The sequence below is a fragment of the Humulus lupulus genome, chromosome 7, assembly GCF_963169125.1.
Source record: "Humulus lupulus chromosome 7, drHumLupu1.1, whole genome shotgun sequence".
Classification (NCBI taxonomy): domain Eukaryota; kingdom Viridiplantae; phylum Streptophyta; class Magnoliopsida; order Rosales; family Cannabaceae; genus Humulus; species Humulus lupulus.
In genome coordinates, this window is record NC_084799.1 from 130,932,539 (window position 1) to 130,941,792 (window position 9,254).

Sequence of the window (9,254 nt, forward strand, 5' to 3'; positions counted from 1 at the left end):
GGATCTTATACCATGATCGAGGTGAGCTTGGGGTTAGTTTAGTAATTTAGTACATTACTGGGAATTAGTGGGCAACAGGAAATTAATGGTAATCATGTGAGAGAATTGGAAATAACGAGAATCAAAGGATGTAAATTGTGGACAGCGGGGTTTGCGACAAAGGACAAAATTGCCCTTGAGAGCATTTGATGAATAGGTTAAGGGCAAGGGGAAATTAGGTCATTTCCATTCAATTTAGGATGTGGCTGGCTGGGAACCCCTTAGAAGACTTAGGAAACTAAAGGAAAAAGAGTCTCAGAAGTTCTCATTCTCTCCCACTTTCAATATTTTATCTCTTGGAGCTTTAGGTGGTTTGGGTCAAATTGAAGGAGATTGTCTTGGAAGGAAGGCTTGAAACCAGGGAATTGGTGGGAGCAATTAACACTTGAGTCATATAGCTGAGGTAAGGGTTCTGAATTAAAGTTCTTATGTTAGTTCAGTAGAGTTATTTAGAGATATGGTGTTTTGCATGCTTGATAGTTGGGAGGTTGAGTTTTGTGAATTTTGATGAGTTTTAATATGGTAATTAGTTAGGTCTTATTGCTGGGAAGGGTTGTGTTGATTGTGGGAATTGAGTTGGAAGATTGGGAGAGAATTGGGTGGTTTTTGGTTGGGTTCGGCTAAGGGAAAAACCCATAAAATCTGGGTTCGAAGGGCTGGGCCGCGACCCTATGATGCAAGAGGGAGCTAGGAGGGATCGGAGGAAGAGTCGGGCCGCGACACCTCAAGGGTGCACTGCGGCACGTGTTGTTTTTCCAGGGAGGCCGAGCCTCTGACTTAGAGGCGGGCTATGGCATGGGTCCCTAGGGTCGCGGCCCTTAAGGGGATTTTTGTCCTTAATGAAGTTTTTAGATCAGGAACTTAACCATTTGGGCTCCGGGTTGGTTCTACTTCCTTGTTGAGTGGAATTTGACATTCCGGAGGCTAGGATTTGGTCTGGAAACTCTTATTCTCCGATTGTTGATGGAATTCTTAATTATGGTTGTGACTAGGGCTACGCTAAAGGCTCGAATTGGGGATCGTACTCAAAGGGCATCGATATTAACTTGCATTCAGATCGAAGGTAAGAAAAATGCACCCATTATGTGAATGTGTGGTTAGAGCTCGGTTAATGATGATTATAGATATAATTAAGGCTTTGGCTCTGTTGATGAACATGATTATAGTTATGTTTGTAAATGTCTGAATAAGTACACTAGAATGCACGCAATTAGGGTTATGCCTATGACTGCTATTTGAATGTATTATAATGCATTGTAATTGTTGATATGAATGTTATATGAGATATGTGGTTGTCTGTTGTGATTGGGAAGCTCGGTTTATAAACCAGAGGGTTATTAGGTTGTCAACTGGGGATTGACTTATTAGTCAAGGGCATATTGGACTTGAGAGACTCGTCTTGTGAGTAGAGAGTCCTAAAGCTTTGACCTACAAGTCTGACGCATGTGAGGCTTGACTTATAAGGCAAGGACTTAAAGGACTCAGTTTATAAGCTGAGATTGGCATTATGCACGTGGAGTGCAGGCCACCATGGCTGGGCCACCCGGGGAGTGCAACATGCACTTGACTGGCTCGGATGCCAACAAAATGAAAGGAAGTGCGACACATGACAAATTGAAAGTAGGTGCCAACTAGTATAATGAATACGTCTGTTACAGTTATTACTGTTTGATAGTTATATTACGCTGTGAACTATTCAATGTGTTTTCTTGCTGAATCTTTTGGCTCACAGGTGCTTAGTGGTGTAGGTAAAGGTAAAGAGAAGCTCAACAAGCCATGAGTCGGAGGGAAATAACAGTGACATGTACATATGCAGTCTGTTCAACGACCACGACCGAGATGTTCAAGGGAACTAGGGATGAACTCAACCTTTTGCTGCTTAGGTCGACTTATTTTGTAACTTGAGTGTTGTAATCAACTTTTAAACTGTTGTTTTTGGGATCTCGTGTAAGGAACATGCTTTTAATTTAATGAAAATACTAATGAGTTAACCAAAAGTTCTCATACCTAAACCTTTAGTGGCTTAGTCACACATTTAGTCCAAATGACTTGTTTAGCAAGTCCAGCACTGGTTGAAAACACTCTTGGTAATGGACCCTAATTAGCAAGGCGTTACAACTTGGTATCAGAGCAGCCAAGGTTTAAGGGTTCCTAATGTTTGACTGGGCATGTACATTCATTGCTAAAGACAAGCTCGACTCAGGGTTGGGTAACTATTAATATAGTTATGTGTATATTTGCTTAAATGATTTATGTGTGCTTTATCTGCTAGTCTAAATAAGAAGCATGAGTTATCTTGATAGCGCCTGGCCCTTGACTACTGTATTTAGGTTGAGAACATGTTTACCAGCATGATAGATACTTGTAAATGCTATAAGATTGCTTATTAGCGCCACTGAACATGATGAATGTCAGAAACACTTATTAGCATTGTTGTATGTGTACCCTGGATAGAGGATGCTTATCAGCACCGTTACATGCTAAAGGAAAATGTTTATTAGCATTGTTAAGTGGTTATGCATGCCCAGAACATGCTTATTAGCATCTTGTTTGAGTGATATCGTGAATTTCTCTGCTTATTAGCATGATTCTTGTATGTGAATCTTTGGGATGCTTATTAGCATTTTTAATGCATGTGAATCGTTCGATCGATTTTGAATCGTGGGTTAATGTGAGATATTGTTATTACTGCCTGATAAGCCGAGTCATTGATTGTAGATAGACTTGGAAGTATGCTTCCAAGGCAATCTAATGAACCAGCCGGTGCTGGAAATCAGGTGCAAAGTAATGATCAGGGTCAGAACCCTCCGCCAGCCCCTGAGAACTAGCAGCAGGTGCTTGCAGACTTGCAAGTTCAGCTGCAGAGGCAGAATGAAGAGATTAGACAGTTGAGGCAACAACAAGTTCCGGCTGGGAACGCTGCATCAGGGGCCACATCTGCTGTTCCAGTACCAGTCGTACAGCAGCAAACAAAGTTAGAGAACTGCTAGGAGCTGGTATATGAGCGGTTCAGGAAGTAGCACCTTCCAATTTTCGAGGGTGGCACAGATCTACTTAAGGTAGAGTAGTGGATGGCCATGATTACATCTATTTTGGATTTCATGAGAGTTGTGGGCAATGAAAGAGTGGCCTGTGCGACGTACATGTTTCGGGAGGATGCCCAAATCTGGTGGGAGGTGGTGTCCCAAACCAGAAATGTAACTACAATGGGTTGGGAAGAGTTTAACACCCTCTTCAATGAAAAGTATTACAATGAGGTCGTTAAAGCTGCAAAGGTCAAGGAATTCAGTAAAATGTTGCAAGGATGTATGTCAGTGACCGAATATGCCCTAAAATTCGACAGATTAGCCAAGTTAGCTCCAGACTTGGTGCCCACTGATGGGACGAGGAAGGAAAGATTCCTTCAGGGGCTACAGCCTATGATTGCCCGGGATGTCAGAATCATCACTATACCTGGAGTGACGACATATGCTCAGGTAGTGGAGAGAGCCCTTACTGCAGAGGGAGCTGAGAATAAGATTTGGCGTGATAACGCATCCAGGAGGGATATGAGGAGGATGGGACCTCCCTTTTCAAGATCAAGTAGGGGTGGAGGCCCCAGTGACCAGAAAAGGAAGACTCCGGATACTAGTTCAGCTCCTAGACCTGATAGGAGGCCATAGAGTGTATAGATTGGCCTCCAGGGCGGCAATGAGAATTGGAAGACATATCAGGAGTGTGCCAGATGCAGGAGACCTCATCTGGATGAGTGTCAGGCGAAGGCCTATTTTGTATGTGGATTTGTGGGGCATCTCAAGAAAGATTGCCTAAGATTGAAGGAGGAAGAACCTAAGAAGCCAAACAACTCGACTCCAGCTCGAGTATTTGCATTGACATAAGCTGAGGCGGAGGCTAGGTCCTCAGTGGTCACAGGTCAGCTTTCTAGTGCTGGTGTATTTTATTATGTGTTGATTGATTCTGGTGCTACACAATCTTATGTATCAAGTAAGATTATTGATAGTTTGTGTAGGCCCTGTGAGTTTTATGCTGTGGGATTTTGGACGTTACTACCCACTGGGGAATTGGTGGTTTCCAAGAGATGGGTGAGGTCTTTACCAGTGATGGTTGATGGCAGGGAGCTAACGGTTGATTTGATAGAGTTAGCTATGTCCGACTTTGATATGATTTTGGGAATGGACTGGCTAACTAGATGTGGAGTAACCATTGATTGTAAGAAGAAGATGGTAACCTTTGAACTTGAGGGTGAGGAACCTTTCGTATTTGTTGGCACTGTGCATGGACCCTGAATACCCATCATTTCAGCATTAAGGGCTAAAGACCTATTGCAGAGAGGCTGCATAGGATTCCTAGCCAATGTGGTGGATACCACTCAGGTCATGCCAGTGGGACCATCAGAGACTAGGTTGGTCTATGAATTCCTGGATGTGTTTCCAGAAGATTTACCAGGGTTGCCACCGCGTAGGGAGATCGACTTTGTTATTGAGCTGGCACCAGGGACAAAGCTAGTGTTTAGGGCACCTTATAGAATGGCCCTAGCAGAGTTGAGGGAACTCAAGGTACAGTTACATGAGTTGTTGGATCTGGGTTTTATTAGACCCAATTTCTCGCCATGGGGTGAGCCAGTGTTATTTGTGAAGAAGAAGGATGGTTCTCTAAGGATGTGCATATACTATAGAGAACTGAATAAGTTGACTATAAAGAACAAATATCCTCTGCCAAGGATAAATGACTTATTTGATAAGCTGCAAGGTAAAACGGTAATTTCAAAGATAGATCTTCGATCTGGTTATCACCAGTTGATAATTAAGGATGAAGACATACCCAAGCCAGCCTTCTATACCAGATATGGGTACTATGAGTTCCTCGTTATGTCATTTGGTTTGACTAACACCCTGTAGCTTTCATGGACATGATGAACAGGGTGTTCAAGGACTATCTGGACTAATTCGTGATTGTTTTTATCGACGATATCTTGGTTTACTCACAGTCAAAGGAAGAGCATGAGCAACACCTCAGGTTGGTCTTGCAGAGACTGAGACAGCATAAGTTATTTGCGAAGTTTAAGAAGTGTGAATTATGGTTACCTCAGGTGACATTCTTAGGTCATATCGTTAGTAGAGATGGGATCAAGGTAGACCCAGCTAAGATTGTAGATGTTAAGAACTGACTGATGCCATGGAGTGCCTATGAGAATAGAAGCTTCCTTAGATTGGCAGGCTATTACTGAAAATTTGTAGAAGGATTCTCAAGAATATCGTCCCCACTGACAGAGTTCACACGTAAGAACCAGAAGTTTACATGGTCAGATAGGTGTGAGAACAGCTTCCACGAGTTAAAGAAACATTTAATTACCGCCCCAGTCTTGAGTCTTCCGACTGGTCAGGAGAAGTTTATGGTTTACTGCGATGCTTCGAGGCAGGGGTTAGGCTGTGTCCTTATGCAGACAGAGAAGGTGATTTCCTATGCTTCACGTCAATTGAAGGATTATGAATAGAGATATCCAACCCATGATTTGAAGTTGGCGACAGTGGTCTTTGCATTGAAGGTATGGAGGCATTACCTTTATGAAGAGAAGTGTGAGATATATACAGACCACAAGAGCCTCAAGTACTTCTTCATACAGAAGGATCTGAATATCAGACAGAGGCGTTGGTTGGAATGGGTGAAAGACTATGACTGTGATATTCTTTATCATCCAGGGAAAGCAAACGTGGTGGCCGATGCCCTAAGTCGGAGAGGTCCAGGGCAGTTTTATAGTGTGAGGCAGATATCCAAGGAATTAGCGGAGGATATGACCAGGGCAGGGATTGAGTTGGTAGTGGGCCAGTTAGCCAACATTACCCTGCAGTCTACTCTCCTAGAAAGGATAAAGGAAAGTCAGTTACAAGAGCCACAGTTGGTGAAGATTAGAGAGGGTGTCCAAGCTGGAGCAACTAGGGACTATTCTATATCAGACATGGGCCTGCTGAGATATAAGGGTCGAATTTGTGTTCTGATGGATTCTGTTATTAGGCGAGAGATTTTGAATGAATCTCATACCACTCCGTATTCCTTGCATCCCGACACCACGAAGATGTATCAGGACTTAAGAACTTTGTATTGGTGGCCGAGGATGAAGGGTGATGTAACAAAGTATTTAGCCAAGTATCTGACATGTCAGTAGATCAAAGCTGAACATCAGAGACCTGCAGGATTATTACAACCCTTAGATATTCCAGAGTTGAAATGGGAAGACATCGCAATGGATTTTGTGGTGGGATTTCCTAAGACGGTGGGTCAACATGATTCAATATGGGTGATTGTAGACAGATATACAAAATCAGCTCACTTTCTACTAGTGAGGACGACTTATACCATTGACCAGGATGCATATCTCTATGTAAAAGAGATAGTACATCTTCATGGAGCTCCGAGATCGATTGTGTCAGATCGAGACCCCACCTTTACTTCCAACTTTTGGGGAAGTTAGCAGAAGGCAATGGGTACGCAATTGAAGTTTAGCACATCGTATCATCCTCAGATTGATGGTCGGTCTGAGAGGACTATCTAGATAGTGGAGGACATGCTAAGAGCATGTGTACTAGATTTTGAGGGGTCTTGGAGTAAATATCTACCCCTGATAGAGTTTTCCTACAACAACAACTATCAGGCGACCATGGGAGTGGCTCTTTATGAGATGATGTATGGTAGGAAGTGCAGATCACCTATTCACTAGGATGAGTTGGGTGAGCATAAATACTTGGGTTCTGAGGCGGTTCAGAGGACCAATGAAGCTATTGAAAAGATCAGAGCTCAGATTCTTGCATCACAGAGTAGACAGAGAAGTTATGCGAATCTGAAGCGTGTCGAGTTCCAGGTGGGAGACTATGTCTTCCTTAGAGTCTCTCCACTCGAGGGGGTGAGAAGATTTGCCAAGAAGAGAAAGCTGAGCCTTAGGTTCGTAGGACCATTTGAGATTTTGGAAAGGATCGGTCAGGTGGCCTATAGGTTGGCATTACCTCCGGCGTTGTCGGCCATGCACAACGTGTTTCATATTTCGATGCAACGGAAGTATGTTTCTAATGAGACTCATGTGCTGAGTTATGAAGATCTAGAGCTGCAGGAAGATTTGTCCTTTGAGGAGCATCCAATCTAGATACTAGACAAGAAGGACAAGGTCCTGAGGAATAAAGTTATACCTTTAGTGAAGGTATTATGGAGGAACAGCAAGGTCGAGGAGGTGACCTGGGAGTTGGAATTAACTATGCGGGACCAGTATTCCGTGCTGTTCAGGTAAAAGTTCGAGGATGAAATTCCTATAAGGAGGGGATAGTTGTAACATCCCAAATTTCCTAATGTGGCTTATGTCCTGGATTCGGGGGCCGGGAGGCAATAGTTGAGCTATTATGTGAATTATATTATAATATAATTATGCTTGCATGTTAGAAATATTAAGTATGTGTACGTGGGCCCGTTTCTTTTAAGAAGGGTATTCTAGTAATTTGACCCATTCGGGGTATAAATGCAAATATGTGCTCGTGTGATTGAGACCACATTATTATGTGGATATAGTTGGGTTACTCGACGCGAGGCAATCCCGAAGAGCAAGTTAGCGGAAAAGTCACAGCAGCGTTTTATACCCGACTCGGGGTGAGCTTAGGGGTAGTTTAGTAATTTAGTACATTACATGGAATTAGTGGGTAACGAGAAATTAATGGTAATAGTGTGAGAGAATTGGAAATAACGGGAATCAAAGGACATAAATTATGGATAGCAGGGTTTGAGACAAAGGACAAAATTGCCCTTGAGAGCATTTGATGAATAGGTTAAGGGCAAGGGGAAATTAGGTCATTTCCATTAAATTTAGGATGTGGTTGGATGGGAACCCCTTAGAAGACTTAGGAAACTAAAGGAAAAAGAGTCTCAGCAGCTCTCAATCTCTACCACGTTCAATATTTCATCTGTTGGAGCTTTACGTGGTTTGGGTCAATTTGAAGGAGATTGGCTTGGAAGGAAGGCTTGAAACCAGGGAATTGGTGGGAGAAATTAACACATGAGTCATATAGCTAAGGTAAGGCTTCTGAATTGAAGTTCTTATGTTAGTTCAATTGAGTTATTTAAAGCTATGGTGTTCTACATGCTTGATGGTTGGGAGGTTGAGTTTTGAGAATTTTTATGAGTTTTAATCTGGTAATTAGTTAGGTCTTGTTGCTGGGAAGGGTTATGTTGATTGTGTGAATTGAGTTGGAAGATTGGGAGAGAATTGGGTGGTTTTTGGTTGGGTTCGGCTAACGGAAAAACCCATAAAATTTGGGTTCGAAGGGCTAGGCCACGACCTTCTTCTTGGTATGTCGCGACCCTATGATGCAAGAGGGAACCAAGAGGGCTCGGAGGCAGAGGCGGGCCGCGGCGCCTCAGGGGTGCGCCGTGGCGCGTGTTGTTTTTCAAGGGAGGCCGAGCCTCTGACTTAGAGGCGGGTCGTGGCATGGGTCTCTAGGATCGTGGCCCTTAAGGGGATTTTTGGCCTTTATAAGGTTTTTAGATCGGGAACTTAACCATTTGGGCTCCGGGTTGGTTCTACTTCCTTGTTGAGTGGAATTTGACGTCAAGGAGGCTAGGATTTGGTCTGGAAACTCTTATTCTTCAATTGTTGATGGAATTCTTAATTATGGTTGTGACTAGGGCTACGCTAAAGGCTCGAATCGGGAATCGTACTCAAAGGGCGCCGCTAGTAACTTGCATTCGGATCGAAGGTAAGAAAACTACACCCATTATGTGAATGCGTGGTTAGAGCTCGGTCAATGATGATTATAGATATGATTAAGGCTTTGGCTCTGTTGATGAACATGATTATAGTTATGTTTGTGAATGTCTGAATATGGACACTAGAATGCGCGTAATTAGGAATATGGATATGACTGCTATTTGAATGTATTATAATGCATTGCAATTGATGATATGAATGTTATATGAAATATGTGGTTGTCTGTTGTGGCTGGAAAGCTCAGTTTATAAATCAGAGGGTTATTAGGTTGTCAAATGGGGATCAACTTATTAGTCGAGGGCATAGTGGACTCGAGAGACTTGTCTTGTGCGTTAGAGTCCTAAAGCTTCGACCTACAAGTCGGAGGCCTGTGAGGCTTGACTTATAAGGCAAGGACTTAAAGGACTCAATTTATAAGCTGAGATTGGCATTGTGCACGTGGAGTGCAGGCCACCATGGATGGGCCACCCTG